General features: G+C 42.5%; 1 protein-coding gene across 2 annotated transcripts in view; it reads right to left on the bottom strand.

Annotated features, from left to right (window-relative positions):
• Positions 1 to 7,250, bottom strand: part of Kcnb2 (potassium voltage-gated channel subfamily B member 2) — a 420,901-nt gene extending 413,651 nt beyond the window's left edge. For both annotated transcript variants that reach the window (XR_012910571.1, XM_075971414.1), the window contains exon 1: positions 6,466 to 7,250. The gene's annotated coding sequence lies outside the window, so the exon portion shown is untranslated. The remainder of the gene's footprint in view (positions 1 to 6,465) is intronic.
• Positions 7,251 to 16,245: the final 8,995 nt, after the last annotated feature.

Here is a 16,245-nt window from a genome sequence, read left to right as displayed (position 1 = left end):
GGCACATGTACCACCTCGCCACCCTCCCGAGACTCAGGACACACACCAGCAGAGGCAGAAGGAAGATTGTAAGAGCCAGAGGCTATGGATGACTACAGAAACAGTATCTTCCAGACACAACAGGACAGTTGCAAATCCCAAGTCAGAGGATTAAAAGCAGGCCGTTGTCCTGCATGAGCTCAAGCCAGAGAATCATTCCAACATGGAGAGGAGAGGTAGGCATGGATTACCACGCCACTCTCAAGAGATGATAGCTGCTGAGAAAGGACTAGATGGTAAGATATGTCAACCTGGTGGGTCAAATCACACTTAGTGGATTAATGGAAGCAGAAGATGGAGTATTATGGGTAATGAAAGGGGGTGGATCTGGGAAGACTGTGAGAGGAGGTGAATATGATGAAGATACGTTGCATAAAATTCTCAAACTAATAAAAAGGCTTTAAACAATAAAATAAAAAGCTTAAGAATTTCACCTTTTTAGATCAGTCAGCCATGCATTCTAACCTCAGTAGCTTCCTCTAACAGGAAAATATAAGGACAATTAGTGCTTCTGAAAAGCAGAATGCAGTCCCTTTGGGTGCAGTTCTGTAAAGCTAACCAGTCCCAGGGATGCAAGAACCCTGGCCATATGTGCAGAAACCCTGTGTTCTGTCCTGCAAATGCCCATGTATGTCCTTGGACATCTACACAAGCAAAGCCTTGTTCATTATGTCACTGGATACCAATCCTATAGCACACGGTATAATTTTACAGAGGCATTTTCTAGGAATGTAGCTACCACATTTGGAACATCACCAAGATTTGTTCACTACTTTGGAAGACTGTGTCACCCCATGTAACACTGTTCATGTTAACTGGTTCACTACTGCACATACCCACATCTGTTTACAGTGTGCAGTTGTCAGTTAGCGAATGTTTATGTCACTCTAAAATAGCAAATATACAAGTGTTATCACTATCCAAGAGAATAGTACATTCGTATTCCAAGTTATTTTATTTCGACATCGCTTTTCTTCTAATCCTCTGCATTTTCAGTAGCTCTATTTCATTCTATTTTCTGTCCAACTGGATCTGAGTACATACATACTGCCATTTTTTTCCCAAAAGATATTTTTCCCTAAAGATATATTCCTTTAATTTGTATTTTCTACAACAAATTATACTAGTTTAAAATATACACATAAACAAGTTACATTGTATATAAATATCATTTCAGGATAGCAAAGGGGGTATTCCAAAATACTGCCTATGAAAAAGGAGGAATTTGATCTAACTAAGGACAGAATCGTGGCTGTGAATATATGGAGAAATTAAAATAAACTGTATTTTCTTATAGTGGGATTCTTCTGTGATCCAGCCACTCAGCTGGATTGTCATGCCACCCACCAAGATCATTTATGGTATGTTGTGGAGATTTATATCTCTGCCTCTGGACTAAGAATGCAGGATGTCTTACACTCATTCACCCAGGACTCGGTGCAGAAGAGAAACCTGGGGGATCTGAGGCATTGCTCTCAGAATGGGCTTGCAAGTCTTAGTCAATGCCCTGCCCGGACTAATCTAAGAAAGCCTTCTTTCTGCTCAGAGTTCCTCCTGCACAACTCTCTCCAGCCTCCCTCCTCCTTGTGGGCCTGCACAGTACTGCATCCACCGTTGCATCCCCAGGACATCGCATAAAGAGAGATCAATACACATTATTTAAACCAGCCCTTCCCTGGGAACACTACTAGAGATAATGGTCATGGATTTTACTACTAATGGTACTGTACTTCAAGTATTATATTGATTTAAAAGACTTTGCTAATTTTGTCTGATGACCTGAACATCACTTAAGACTGTTTTTTTTTAATGGGAAAATGTAAGTTTTTAAGTGAATTTTTATATGACAAGCCAATTGCAGTTTGAGAGACAACTGCATGTACTATGTCACCCAGCCTGAGACACATCTGTGTGAAAAATAAAAGTGTCAATCAATCATGAAGATGAATCCAAATATTTGATTCAATGACATCTTGCAAACAATATTTAATCATTTTATCTTTCAAATTTGAGCCAGATGGTATTTTCTACATAAACAGAAATAGTGGCTACTTAGAAAGAACTTTGCTTCAAATATTATTTAAGTGCTCTTGACAAATATTTCAAAGTAAGATTTTTTTTGCTTGTGCTTCCACAATTACAGTTATTAGCTATGCAATAAAACAGAAGCGTTCTAAGAATATACTAGAAAGAATCTATTAGCAGACTATGCTTCAATTTCCATTAAAGAGTGGGTTTATATTTAGCAAAGTAAAAGCTGGGGACACTGATAAATGACTACTATATTTTCAAATAATTTTCCTTTAAATGATAAATGGAATTTTAAAATAGTGTAATGCTATGTTTTATTGAAAATAATTCACAGAACTTAGACATAAAATTTGACTCCTAGGAGCAGCTCCCTAGTCAGGTCACCTGTCTTAGCTTTCTGTGTGTGTATTTTTTACTGTACATGTATCATGTGTGTGTGAGTACACATGCAGAGGCCAGAAGACAGCTTTGGCGTTGTTTCTTGGGAAGGCTGTTCTTTTCCTTTGAGACAGGCTACGTGAGTTAGGCTGTGTGGACAGAAATCCTCCATCCTGGCCTCATCGTCTTTAGGATTGCAGGCCTGAGCTACCATGCTGCACTACTGCGCGTTCTGGGAATAGAGCCACTGCCCAACCCCAATTCAAGGGTCACTCTAAGCACAGTGTGGTCTAGTATGTTAGCTGTCTTCCACCCCCAACTCTCCTGCCCGCCCCCACCCCGACACTTGCCATCGCACCCCTGTTACCACCGTTTAAAAGTCAGCCTAAAACTGAACTACTTTCTCCTTTCAGATTCACGGTTAACATTTATGTGGGGGGTGGGGGGGCAGGTGGAGGGGTAGGATAGGTTGTTCTTAAATTAAAACAAAATAAAATACCCATCCGTTTGGTCTTTCCCAAGCTTCCCTTTATCCATAGCACCATGCCCTCTGTAGAGAGGATGCAGAGACTCTAGAAGTGAAAACACACTTCCTAATTCTGTCGCGGGTCATCCTTCTCAACAGTCCCTAATATCAAAGTGGGTCACAGTGTTCCTGAACCCAAAATACTGAGTTTAAAGTGACTCCTCCATTTCCTTCCTGTGTGGCTCTGGTTAAGGAACACCTATGAATATTAGATTTCATGTCTGTGTATGAAGGGCATTACGGTTTCCTAATGAGGTGAGGGTAAGAATAAAGAAGTTTTTGCATTATGTATAAGACAGCACCTGTCTCAACTAAGTGTGGGTTATTGCAATCATTTTATTTGTTTAAAGAAGACAAAATGAGTATTTTGAACTATTCATATGTACTCCAAGTCTAAAATTAAACATTTAGCAAACTTTTAGTGTTGTTAACGATAGGGTTTTCTGACAAGTCCTAAATTCATAGCCTGTGACAAATTTTCATGATCTCATTCATGAGTTTGCTTTGATTAGCTTATTAAGTATGAAACTGTGCAATGTGTTTCTGCATGCGAGAAATCTGCCATTTTGATCTGAAACTGAGATTCCTCAACTAAGACTGCAGAAGTTTTGTTTTTGTTTTGTTCCCTTGTGTTCTAAAACCCAGGACGGGCACTGTCTCCAAGCATCTGACATGTGTTCCGTTCCGGTCCAGCATTCTTCCGATGCAAAGGCATTTAAAGAGGCTACTGCACGAGTCAAGGAAACCCTTTTCTGACAAAATTTGACTTTCTTCCTTAGAAACTACACTTTGGTGATGAATTAAATTACACTTTAATATGTGTCGGAAGGGAAACAATAAGCAATAAATAAGAATGGGCTACAGATCTAGACCGTTAAGACACTTGTGGTACACGACTATAAAAGTCTCCAAATTGCTCTGTTCTATAAAGTTTATTTTATCACCCTGGGAGGGACATGACCATACATTATTACCTTAAAAATACTCTTGAACTTCAAAGATCTCGCATGCAATCCATCCATGCCTTGCCTGCCTAGGAAGGCCTTGTGAAATTAGCAGGTATCATGTTTTTATGCAAATCCCACTTGATGACTATGTGGATCTAAGAGAACCCTAAAGAGAATTCTGAAATAAACAGACTATCTTAACCTTATCTGTCTACCTTAGAATACATGTGGGAAAATTTCCTATCAATGTAAGAAATTTCCCTAATAACTAGTCTATAAGAGATAGTAAATTTCAAGGAATTAATCAAAGAAAAAACATGCACTGGGATGAAATGAAATATATTTTTGCTTGCTTTCCAGGTTGCCAGGAATATGAACTACTTCTATAAGATGTAGATTGTGCAGTGATCTCTCTACAGCAGCAGTTCAAAAAGCCACACATTTTTCCCTCAAGAAACAAACTACTTTTCAGTGCTCCACAGACTTAGATATTTTTAAGCATTCAGACAAGCCTAACAAAAATCTGATCAGATATGCCTTTAAGCTGCCAAGAAATGTGATTGAACCCACATCTTGCAATTTCATTTTGTCTAGCAATCTCATTCTTGAACATCTTAGAAGGGCAGGCTAAGCTCCCATTCCCTTGTGGCATCAGCAAGGATGCTTTAAACGCCAAATCAAAAGCATTGATAAGGTGATCATTTCTCCCAGCCATTCTGCACGACCGGTAAACAAACATGCTTGGAGAACTAACTGTGGGTTAGGGGTGAAAGCGGATTTGGAAACACTTTCAAGTGATGCACAGATTGGTTTTCTTCAGGAAAGAGGGAAACAAGAGGTTGGAGACCCAGGATGAAGAGGAAAACGCCAAGTGGCAGGCAGTAGAGTCGTTTTCTGTAGCCTGTGTGTAGGGGTTGGTGTAAGAGGGAGACTTGGGGACAGACACCAGGCTTCGAAGAGAAGGTGAAGGCTGAAGGAGAAAGCAAGCAAGGAGAACTGCCAAGTGCTTCATTCCTGTCTCCAAAGTCTGAGTAGTGCCAGAGAAAGAAGAGCGTGTAAGACAGAATCCTGCTTGTGATCAACAACAGCTCTGCAAAGGATGGCAGTCCATGAAGGAGCAGACCACAGGCTTGACTTTGTGGGTGCAAATACCTGCTTTGAAATGGTCTGGTCTCATTCTGGACCTTCAGTATTTTCAGAGAGTCTTTGAAACTACCCAATAAGCCATACACTAAAAACAACACCCAAAGCAGCAAAACTAAAAACTACACAGTTCCATGCATACTTACTGTGTAAGTTCTGGTTACTTTAATAGCAAAGAACTCTGTAGTCTAGATATCTATGTGTTTTAGTCACATTTTAAAAGGTAAGTGGGGGACAATTTTATATTTATTGACACACTCTGCTCATGTATCTAGAGTGAAATAGACACAACTTTATGATATGAACAATTTTAACATGTTACTCTTTTTTTCAGATTCTTTCCTGTGAGTCATTCTGTACGGGCAGGTAGGACTTCAGACATTGGACCACAGTCTGTTATTTGCTGAGTCTATGCAATGTGCTAGCACTGATAAATAACCAAGAGGAGTCTGTCCCACACAATGCTAGGCATTTAAAAACAATAACAGCAAAAATATTTACTTCTCTTTTGGGATGAGCTCGAAAAATATCAGGTTGTCAACAAACCCCCAAACCAATCAATATGAAAAACTAAAACTGTGAAGTGCTATTTAAAATATTGACATTATGACTTGATTAGATGGAGTGTTGAACCTGCTTGCAATTAGCCCAATGCCCGCCGGTGCATATTAAAATCTCCCAGGATTTAGTCTTATCGGTGTTACTCTTTACTGCTAAAACACTTGTGCAGTCATAAATGTGGCATAAATGGCATGTTTGTGCACATTGCACATTGATACTTTTTATGAATGCTCTTATCAGAGAAAATGGATGGCAGGATACTATCTTGACTAGGGTCAGGAGCAGATGATGAGGCAAAGGGTGGGTGCCACTCAGGTCAACTGCATTGCCAAGTCCCCTTGGCTGAGCGGCTTGGAAACAGCCTTGGAGCGCTTTCCTTAGAGACCTGTTCTAGTTAGCTCCTGGGAACCAAGACCATTCACCACTGAGGAATAATAGACATGCATGCCTCTGTGTTCTGACGCTGGTGCACACAACGGAGATAATCACACTCCCCAAGTCTAGTCCGACAAGTGCATGTATGTGCGCGAGTGTGCATTTACCAACAAAGAGACAGGAACGGAAGGCAACAGGGGATCCTCTCCTACACATAAGAGTTCTCATCCTTTTGGTCAATACAGGCTTGTCAGGGGCTCACACTTGCCTGTCTTCCCCACCACGAAGAAGCCTTGCGTTAATAACCAGTCAGGGCTAACAATTCCAGTCAGTTTTGTATGTTAGCCCACTAGGAGCCATATGGCAGTTTCCAGTTCCTTTAGCAACTCAAGTCTGGCTAGGCTGTCAAGGCGAAGCATCTCTAAAGCAGAGCTCTTGGGGAGCAGCAATGCCCGGGCCACTTACCTAGCTCCCACAGACCCTTGCTCCACTTGGCCAGCAGTTCTGGCTCCTGTGCCACAAAGGGAGGTGGAAGTCCCCGCTCCCTCGGAGGGATCCTCTCCTGCAAAGGTCCTTTCGTCAGTGATGTGTCGCTGGAAATCCCCCTCCCCTCCAACGAGAGGGGGGTCTCCCCGCTGGCTGAAGCTCCTGGCAGCTTTCCTTCTCTCTTTACATCTCTCACTCCGGTTCACAGTCTCTAGTAAGAAGGCTCACAGAAGACTCATTTGGAGGAAGCGAAGGCATCCTTTAAAAAGAACAATAATCTTCCTCGATCGTCACCCCTTTTCTCCGCGTGGAGCCGCCATCCCCCTGCCGCTGTCACCGCCGCCCAGATCAGAGAGGGCTGAAGTGAAGAGGGAAAAAAATCAAGCGGTGCTCTGCGCGCCGAGCCAGCCCTGGACTTGGCTCTGGATCCTGCTGCCCGAGGCGCGGCGGCTGCCGGCGGGGGCGGCGGGTGCTCGGTCTAGCTCGGTGGGTGTGTGTCTGTGCAGCAGCGGCGCTAGCTGGGAGCGAGAGGCCAGGCGGGGCGCTCGGGGTGCGGGTCCTCCGCTCCGCAGCTAGCTCTCCGGTCTGGCGCGCACACTCGCCCGCGGCCACCCAGCCTCGCGCTCCGCCTCCCGCGCTCCGCGCACCCGCGGGCTGAGCGGCTGCCGCCGCCTCTCTCTTTCTCTGTGTCGCCTCCTCCCGCAGCTCCCAGGCAATCGCGGCTCCCGGGGTGGGCGGCCGGGCTGCGCTGCTGGCCGGGCACCTCGGGGTAACGCCAGGCTCAGCCTCCCGGCGCCGGGGCTGTGCGCTCGGCAGGCGACAGCGCCCCCGGTGCCCAGGGCGCGGCCGGGGCGAGGGCGATTGGGCACCGCCCACACCTCGCGGGGATCCTCCCTCTGCTCCCGCCGCCGCCTTGATCTAGGCTCCACACCCACCTGCCTCTCCTCGTGGCTTCCACTCAGCTGCACCCGGTAAGGGGTCCGCAACCCCGTGGCCACTGCAAGCACCCGGCTGGGAAAACCCTGGGACGCTCTTCCGAGACGCTCTCGGGGCTTCACGGATTTCCCGGCCCTTCTCTTTTCCAGCTGCTCTGCTCTCCTGCCGCCCGACCCCTAAGCGACCAGAACCCGGGCTCTCTGATCCACTATGGGGAACTGGGGCGAGGACAAATGGCTCCTGAAGGATAAGTCCCAGAGTAGTTTCCCATAAGCTTCAGAACAGATGGAAGCCCAGGTGGAATGTGAATCCACTTCGGGATTCTCCAGCCGCACTTGGGACCATCCCTACCTAGTGGAAGTCAACTGGCTTTTCTGTGTTTGAAAATCTAGCTAGATGGGAGGCAGCTTTGACTCTTCCTTCCCACGGGGGCGCTGTTCATACCCTGGCTTGCTTGGTTTAGTAATCTATTTACTGGCTGGAAAACTATGCCAAGATCTCCCTTAGTAAATGGGCCACAGGGTGGATACCCCAGGCCCCTCCCCAACTTAGAGGTGTAATAAATACAATGAATTTGAACAAAACTGCTGGGCTCTGCAGGTTCCTGACTTAGGTGGACCTTGATAGAGCAGTCAAAACAGTTGTGTGTCTGTCAGGAAAACATGTAACTTAAACCACTCTTTCTTTCTAAAAGAACCCAGGATATGGGAATATATTCAAAGTTGGGACCCCAACTTTACTTTTGACCATGAATATCTAGATACTGGGTTTAAAATACATCCCATTTAGCCGGGCGATGGTGGCGCACGCCTTTAATCCCAGCACTCGGGAGGCAGAGGCAGGCGGATCTCTGTGAGTTCGAGACCAGCCTGGTCTACAGAGCTAGTTCCAGGACAGGCTCCAAAGCCACAGAGAAACCCTGTCTCGAAAAACCAAAAAAAAAAAAAAAATACATCCCATTTAGTCCTATGTACATGAGCTGGCATAGCCTTCCGGAATTCTGTGTCTTAAATTCCTGCCTCTGTAGATCTGACCTTGTGCTGAGCACTTTTTTGAGCTGTCAAACTTGCTGGATGCTGTCTCTGGGAAATGATTGTTGTAACTCCATCACCCTCCAACAAGAAACCTCCCTTGGCTCCCCTTTTTCTCTCATTGCGACTTCTGAAGTGTGCACACCAAGAAGAGAATGCCTGGATTCTAAAACCTTTATCACAGTCCTGGCCCGTTCCCAAGTTCCAGCGCCACGTGTCCTGGACTTTGCAGGAAGTGCGCTCCCCGGCCTTCAGTCTTTCCATATAGTTTACATTTCTCGCAGACAACTCGACTCCAAGAACAACCTTGAAACCATCACTGCGACTGCACAGCTATGGCAGTGGGTCCTATGTTTCTTTACTTCTAGGCTATTCTTCACTGCCTCTCAGGTCCAAACTACCACAGCCTTTCCACGCCCATTTCAGACTCTTAACTTTTCAGTGACCCTCGTCTTAGACATGCAGAACACACTGCTCCAGCTTTTTAAAGAGACACGGGGTCCCGTCTGCGTTTATGGCATATGTGTACTTCACCATATCGTCGTAAACTACAAGCTCCCCCAGGAATGATTTAAGCATATCTTCACTGTTTTATGCCTTCAGTGGAATCCAATGCCACATATTTATTCAGCGAACATTCATTGCACAGCCTTTTTTCCATTCAATTTTTGTCATTTGAATGGAATCTATAGAAGACATTAAGTTTAGAAAGACATTTTAAATTTTATTTTGGATATACTGAAACTTCAACGCCACGGGGAATATTTTATACACTTAAAATGACCTTTAAATTTGCAGGCAAATGGAAGGATCTAGAAAAAAAATCCTCCGTGACCCAGACCCAGAAAGCCAAATATAATCTATACTCACTCATGAGTAGATAGCAGACATAAAGCAAAGGATAACCAGCCTGGAGTGCATCATCCCAGAGAGGCTAGAACACTTCCAGAAACAACTCCCGGACTGCACCTGAAGCATGGGAGGAGATATAATAAGAATCAAGGGTCAAGACCATGATGAGGAAACCCACAGAATCAACTGACCCGAGCTAGTGGTAGATCACTGACTCCAGACTAACAGCTGGGGAACCTGCATAGAACCCAGCTAGGCCCCTCCCCCCGAATACAGATACCAATGGCGTGGCTTGGACAGTATATGGTACCACTGGCAGTGGGACCAGGATCTAACTCTAATGTGTGATTTGACTTTGTGGAGCTCGTTCTGTATGGAAAGATATCTTGCTCACCATAGGCACGGGGGCGGGGGGAGGAGTGTTTCTCCCTCAATGAGATGATGGGACAGACTCAGTTGACTTCCCCAGGGAAAGCCTTATCCTCACTTTTGAGCAAATGGGGAATGGGATGGGAGGAAGGTGGGAAGAGTGGGAAGACAGGAGGAAGGGGCGGAACTGAGATCGATATGTAAAAAATAAATAAATAAAACAATAAAAAAGTAGAAAAAAGGATTATAAAATTCCCTTTGTTAGTCCTATATCAGCAATACTATTGAATACATCAGCGTGAACTTAATAATTTGGTAAATAATTGTTCAAAAATATTTGCCTTAAAGTGGGCCACATAGAATCGTTCTCTAAGATGGGAGGGTCAAGAGTGTTTATTTTGGTCTGGAAAGATCTCAGAAGTCAAAGAGCTCTTGCCACTTTTCCAGAAGATCCAATTCTCTGCATCCACAAGGCAACTCACAACTAGCTGTAATTTCAGTTTCAGGGAATCCGACAGCTTCTTCTTGCCTTAGAGGGCACCAGGCATGTGCATTGTGCACATAAACACACATAGAAAAAAAAAACACTAACACATACAAACTAAAAATAAACTCTTTAAGTAAAATAAATTGGTTAGATTTGAGAAACTTGAATCCATTTTTCTATCATGAGAATGATCGCTAGCCCAATTGCAATGCTGTCATCTCCATTTTCTAGGAAGCAAGGTGCTAGGGGTTGGTTGCCCATCCAGCTGCAGATATGTATACGAAAACAGTTTCAGGATAGGGTATGTGATGTGATTCTTCTTACTGGTGGTTTCTCACTCCAGAATGGGTTAGCGAGAATAAGGCATTGTGCACCAGTTGCAAAGGCAGAATTCTCACGAAGCACAGAGCTTTGGCTCCAACTGATTGCAGAAACTCCCGCACCCATTATCCTCATATGGCTGCACCTTTTCCGTGCATAAATTTCCATTTTCTCAATTTGTTCTTCAAAGGAAAATGTAACATGATGTCGCTGAAAACTCAGACAAGTTTTCATATTGCTTCTTAACTCATTTTTAATCTTTAATTGAGATTTATAGAAATGTTCCTTTTGCTTATATTTCGATTTCTCAGATTCAGCCTGTGATATGAGGAAATTATATTAAAGAGGAGAAAGGACTGCTTACTGCGGTGTCAAAAGGCCTTCCTGGTAAAGCCTGCTAAAATCAACAACTATAGCACGGGTCAGCCTTCCAGCCTGTCTGCAAATCAGCATCGCAATGTCAATGACAAATGCGCTTCCCAGCATTCTCTGCATAGATACAGTGCACGGCGTAGTGCGTTCTTGGCTCTTTGTTGTTCAGTGCAGCATTTGAAGATATTTAGTTTACTCTGAATAACATCAGTATTTACTTCAGTCTCTTAAACAGGAATTTGAATTGTGTGTTGACTTGCAGAGTTTGTGTACATTGGAATAAAATAGTAAGGCTAAAGGATGAACAATTTTTTAAATGCATAAAGGGCGATCATTTCCAAGTTTTCTGGAGACTTAACTTGGTGGTTTGGTTTTTTAATGTATTATTTATTTATTTATTTATTTATTTATTTATTTATTTATTTAATGACAATTGAAGCCAGTGTAGTGACACAGGCATATAGAAGAATCTTAAATTACATACATCCCTGTGTGGGCTACCCATAAAATTTCCTTTTCAAAAGAAAAAGAAAAGAAAATTTTAATTGAAGGTGGTGTACGACTTATTGAGTAAAATAAAGTAAAAAAATCAAAAGAAGAGTTTCCAAAAATGACACATGCCACATTAAGAAAAAAACTTATATAAATATAGTGTGCAAGAACATGTACATGCATGTGTGTGCCCATGTGCATGTGTGTGCGTGTGTGTGCATGTTTGTATGTGTGCTTGAACTAGCACAGTCTGGAAAAGGTTACATCACCAAGCTAAAGAAACTGTCTCTAAGCAGATAGGCAGGTTTGTTTTGTTTGGTATAACCTAGTCTTATCAGAAGATGTGGTGGTTATCACTTTCCTTAAACATCAGTGCATAATAATACTATTTGTGCCTTTAACTAAAATCCAGTTTCCATATTGATTGTGACTACAGGTTTCTTTATAGAGCAAATACTACTGTGGGTCTTATTGTCATCATGGAAACCTTGTATGGCAATAAAGATTGCACCATACTCTAATGTGCTTCAATATTACCTTCTAAATAAAATGTAGGCCCTTTTGGGCAGTTCTGAGCAACTTACAGAATCTTAGAAGCCACTGAAATCCTACACCTGTGTATGCAGGAAGCCTTGGGAAATAAATGAGCCGTCTGTGCGTTCTTCACTGAGATAAGTGCTGTCTCTCGGGCGCTCTTGGGGTTAGTTGAGGCAGACTTAACTGTCCTTTGAAGATTTAAAGCAAGAGATAAGTTCCAGACTGACTGTATTTGTGTTTTTTTTTTTAAATGTCTGGTTCTGAGTATGAACTTTTTGAAAAATGCCAGACTCTTAAACACATTTTTCTGTGTCCTAGGTTGGCTCTAAGCACCATGTTTGAACTCATCTTTTAACCTATTAGTAGACAGCCTTAACATATAAGCACGAGCAGTTTGCGTTGTTCTTAGGGGCCATGGGATTGCAATGCAGAGTTTCTGGAACCAGTGAACTGGAAATTTAAAAAAATAAGTCAGTTAGAGTTTGAAATTGTGGTATGTTATTCTAGGGCATCGCAGAGCAATGACCAACTTCACTCGGGATTGAGTCTAATGTTTGTTAAATATTTATGCTGTGTAGTAATAGCTACAATTTTAGCCGTCTTGCTACATGTTAGCCATTAGACCGAATTCTTTACAGGTCTTTACTAGTTTAATCCTTATGATACCTCTTAAAGGTAAAAACTATCATCATCTTCATCTTCATCATCATCATCATCATGGCACTGCGGTTGTTGTTAAAGACAGAGGCAACCGAACCAGAGAGAATTAAAACTCCTAGCCTAGGATCTTACGGCTAGATGGTAGAAGTGGAATTTGACTTGAAGCAGTGTGTTCTTAAAGCTTTAGGCAATGTACTTCTTTTTTCAAATTTATTTATTTATTAAGGATTTCTGCCTCCTCCCCGCCACCGCCTCCCATTTCCCTCCCCCTCCCCCGATAAAGTCCCCCTCCCTCATCACCTCAAAGAGCAATCAGGGTTCCCTGCCCTGTGGGAAGTCCAAGGACCGCCCACCTCCATCCAGGTCTAGTAAGGTGAGCATCCAAACTGCCTAGGCTCCCCCAAAGCCAGTACGTGCAGTAGGATCAGAAACTCATTGCCATTGTTCTTGAGTCCTCTATATTCAGCGAGTCCGGTTTTATCCCAGGCTTTTTCAGACCCAGGCCAGCTGGCCTTGGTGAGTTCCCGATAGAACATCCCCATTGTCTCAGTGTATGGGTGTACCCCTCGAGGTCCTGAGTTCCTTGCTCGTGTTCCCTCTCCTTCTGCTCCTGATTTGGACCTTGAGATTTCTGTTCGGTGCTCCAATGTGGGTATTCATTAAAATATTCAAGAAGCATACAGAACACCAAACAGACTGGATCATAGGCAATGTACTTCTCCCCAGATTCCTAGTACCGTTTTTGCTTCACTTGACTGCCTCATGCTCATGTGGGGAGGAAAGGCACAAAGTACTATGTGTGAGCTACAAAAAGGGGGAAAGAACAAATTTATCTAAAGAAAGAAAATTATCATTGATCCTAAATGGTCATGGATGCAGGGCCTGGAGGGAGGGTTTGTACCTTTGTTTGCTGACAGGGTGGTCACTTCGTTTACTCAGGTGGTTAATCAGTTGTCTGCATGGTTGTCTTCTATTTGTTTGATTTTGGGGGAAAAGTCTGGAGCTTTGAGGATGAGCTGTCATGGCCTCTGATGAAGGCTTTCAGACTCACCCACAGAAGATACCTCTGTGGATGGCTCACCTAGATGCACCAGATGGCTGCTATCTGTCAACACACCATTAACACAATGTGTTAGAACACTTTGGAGACACCTAGAGAAAATAGATTTAAAGAACTTCCTCTGTGTAGGACAAGGAGATAGTGGAAACATCTCCAACAGTGAGCAAAGAGCCACCAGCCCCAAGGGCAAAGGGTTGCTCTGCCAGGATAAAGCCATTGTTCCGCACCCCAGACCTCTCATCAACAGAAACAAATGTGGATTTAACGACATGGTATGTCCCTTCTGCCCTGGCAAGGACTTTGTTGATCAGAGACATAACTAGCCGGACTTTGTCTGAAAAAAAGCCAAGAACAGACATAACTAGTCGATTAAATCAGGTACCCACAGTCTTTTCTGAGAAATTTCCATGTGGTCACAGTACTCAACAAAGCAATTGGGTTTAAAATGTGGCAGCTACTCTAACAGCGTTTGTGTTCCTTTCTAAGAATAAAGCCCGAGCTGACAGTCCATTTCAACAGAAACCCTCCAGAGGGGCCATTAATTCTAGGAAGGATGAAAAAGTGATGCTGGTTATGTCCTGGCCTTCTGTGGAGGCGGTGCTCTTTCTTAAATCTTCAAAACCTTTATGACAGAAATAGATCCTCCCTGAGATCTGTCACTGAACAATTATCTTTTTCCACTAAACATATGCTTCAATGTTTTGTTTAATTAAAATACAGTGAATAATGCAATAAAATCAATTTTCTAACATCTAATATCTATTAAAATTATATCAAGAAATGAGCAGTAGTTATTTCTAATATTAAAAATAAATAGATATGAGTAATTCATACAAATTGGTCAATATGTATAAGGTACATAGAAATTCAAAACTTGAAATAAACAATAATGACAAATGAATAATATTTTCAATAATGCCAATTTTTAGAGTCTTTAATTTCTGTTAATGCTTTGTTTTTGTTTTAATGTTTGGTCCGTTTAGTTTTTTATTGCCTACAACATAGTGGATTATATAGAATTTGAAGTAACATGCTATCAATGTACATTTCAAGTGGTTGAGTGTGTTTAAGGCCTGTTTCAGTGAACTCAGGCATATGTTGTAGAGTACAATAGCAAGTAAATTTTTCTGGAATTTAAAATACAGAAATTGGAAAGAAACTGACCGTGAAAGTGGCTAATGCCCTACATGTATCCCGTCTCTACCTTATGCATCGATGCATAATTGCCAGACTGCCATGCTTAATTGTTCTTGTCAACTTGACTGGATTTGGCATCACCTACAAGACACACCTCTGAGTGCGTCATTGGGAGAATGTTCAATAAGGTTTAACTGAGGGGAGCAAGACCCTACCTGAATGTGGGTGGCACCACCCAGGCAAGCTCAGATCATCATACCATGGTCTTTGCATTTTTGTCTGCTGAGATGTGAGAAGCCCTGCCCAGCTCTATGCTCCCAGACTCATAAGCTCTGCATCCTTTCTTAACTTAGATGGACTCAGCCCTCTTGAGCTGTCTCGGTCAGGCATTTGGTCACAACGATGAGAAAAATCACTAATGCACAGACCAAGAAAATCTTAGAAGTCGATGTACAGCATATGTAGTCCCATTGCTCACAGTGATAGCCACATGCTGAAGAGGAAAATCTACATGCAGAGGTCAGCTTGCTGAATGAGCCTCACTAGCACAAACACAATCTAATGTGACTTTCTGCTGCTGTGATCCTAGAAGTCACAATCAACTGTTGCTGCCACAGTTGGTCCACATGGCACAATTTGGGGAGAGATACTCATTTCCTCTAAGAAGCAAATCTCTAAGAGTTTTTAGTTAGCTATAGCTCATTTTGTATTATTTCTTAGTCAAGGAGAATGTGCCATAAAAGTTTCTCTTTCCAGAGAATACCAGCAAATGAAAAGGCAGACCTTGAACGTGGTTGGTTCTAAGAAGTTTAGGGGGGATGGAATTCCCTTTGTATTATAGAGGGTTTCTCTTGTTCCTGCTTTCTTTTCTCACAATTACCTCCCCAGCTTGATATGATTGCTAACAAGGCTATCATTGGTGCCAGATGAGTTCATCTTCCTGTAGCAACTATAAAGAAGGATATAATATTCTCTTATATTATCTAAACTCGGTGAATGCAATAATCATGATAACTTTATTCAGAACCCCAAAATGTCCAGTGCATATCTTCCCATCTCCTCTTCTATATGCCGCATTAATTGAAAATGTCATGCCACATTCCTATGAGATACGATAATTTAAACTTGTTATTAGCATATATTCATTATACAGAGTGCTAAGTTCCACAAAGATATCTTCATTAAAGTACACTATGTACTATGAAGTTCAGCATTTTGCACAAAATTCATTTGAAACTTTGAAGGGTTAACATAAAGGAGACTATAAACATGTTTTCTGAAGAACAATGTTTCTGTGTAATACACAAAGTGAGAATTATTTATTATAATCTAAAATCCGTAGAATTTCCAGGCAGAATACTTTCACTATATTTGTAGTGAGGTTATTGCCTTATGTAATTTTCTGTATTGCCTATGGCAATTACCAATAGTTATAGAACTGGAAACTAATGTGAAAATTAACAAAAAGGAGTATGGATAAAAGTGAGTTAGTTAAATAACAAATG

This window comes from Microtus pennsylvanicus, chromosome 5 (assembly GCF_037038515.1).
Source record: "Microtus pennsylvanicus isolate mMicPen1 chromosome 5, mMicPen1.hap1, whole genome shotgun sequence".
Taxonomy (NCBI): domain Eukaryota; kingdom Metazoa; phylum Chordata; class Mammalia; order Rodentia; family Cricetidae; genus Microtus; species Microtus pennsylvanicus.
This window is presented reverse-complemented; position numbering and strand designations above follow the sequence as displayed.